Here is a 1,785-nt window from a genome sequence, read left to right on the forward strand (position 1 = left end):
CCACCGCAAGGCGTTAGTTATTCCATACACTAAGCCTTGAGGTAATGACATACCATATATCAAGTCTTAAATTAGCAACATTTCATAAGCCAAGTTTTGAAGTCATCCAAGCAATATACTATCGTCAAAGCAAGCTTAAGCTAAGACTCTCAAGCACTCTCTTTGCTAATTCATTTTTTTTATACATATCGTTTAAACCATTTTAATCCTTTAAATTTTTAATCAAAATATTTTCTATAAGTCGTGTATGCTACTTTGCTTAGCCATGACTATCATTTACTAATATAAATCACATTTGCACTTAGGGTGAAACGGAAACCTTTTAGAAGCACCCAACAACAAAGGAAATTTGAACTCAATTCCCTCTCACTGAAGCTGTGACACGCTCGTGCAAGCTAAGCTATAACAAGCTCACACATCCAAAATCATGGTCTATCCACGTGTGCCAAGCCATGGCATGTTCATATATCTCAAGTCGTGACAAATGCATGCATTCCAAGCCATGCCAATGCCTTAATCATTCTTGAATTCAAGATTATGCTTGAAGAGGAAAGTGTCAATGTTGCCATCCTCAAGAAAATTGCTCTTGGCACACAACTTTGAAGAATGCTTTGCTAGAGCTCGCTTTAAACATTGATGTCAAATAGCTCAAAAATTGCAAGCTAGTAGTTGAAAATCCATTCCAAACATTTTCGAGTGGAATCTTAGTACAATTTGGAAACTTGGAATAAGCATAGAGGCTAACGATAGAAATTGTTGTGCTAGAGATGCTACAACCCTACACTAACATCACTAATGCTTAGCCCATCATTATCTCAAAGTTAGAAGTCAAGCAAGCAAAGTATGGAGCCGCTGTTTGCGGTACCATGTAACTTCGACAAAGAGGCTAACCAAAGCGTGAAAAAAAAAATGTTGTGCTGGAAATGAAGCAACCCTATATTGACACCTTCGATGCTTAGCCGATCATTGTCCCAAAATTAGAAGCCAAGTTAGCAAAGAATGGAGTCATTGTCTTCGGCACAACATATCTTCGACAAAGAAAAATCATGTTCTGCCCCCTATATATCTAATGGAAGGACCCCAATTTTCAGAACTTATCTTCAAGTAGTATCGAGAATACTAAGGAAGGAAGAAATGAAACCAAATAACTCTTGGCGATGGCATACCATTGGTTTGACATTACCAAATTCACTAAAAGTCGCTGCACTTCCAAATGCACTCCAAGCTTGTACGCACACACCTTATAAGTATTTGAGACATAAGCGCCTCATAGCCTTTTATACTTTGGGGCTTAATCTCATCAGACCTATCCACCCACCCTTGAATGGGTACATTTGAGTCTTTGCTGCACTAAGTAATTCACTAAGTGGGTGGAAGAAACTCCACTTAAAGAAAAGTAATGGGAGTGGCCATAACCAACTCCATCAAAGAGCATATCATTCGTCGTTTTGGCATCTCACACAAGATCATAAGCGACAACAATATATCTCACTCATACTAATTTTCAGAGGCAAGCCCTATGAAACATAAGGAAACTGATGAACTATCATATTATCCAAGCATGGTGAGACCCCTACATGTAAAGGTGCAATGCCTTCAACAAGGTAGGGAAAGCCAATACTTTCTCCAAATGGAAAACCTTGCAAAGCAGTGAGAAAGCCTACAAATTACTCTTACGGCAAAACCTCTACATGCGAGGGTAAAAAAAAAAAAAAAAAAAACTCTTAATAAGGTAGGGAAAGCCAAATACATACTCTCTCAATGGTAAGCCCTATCAAATGGTTG

The sequence above is a fragment of the Quercus lobata genome, chromosome 2 (genome assembly GCF_001633185.2).
Source record: "Quercus lobata isolate SW786 chromosome 2, ValleyOak3.0 Primary Assembly, whole genome shotgun sequence".
Classification (NCBI taxonomy): domain Eukaryota; kingdom Viridiplantae; phylum Streptophyta; class Magnoliopsida; order Fagales; family Fagaceae; genus Quercus; species Quercus lobata.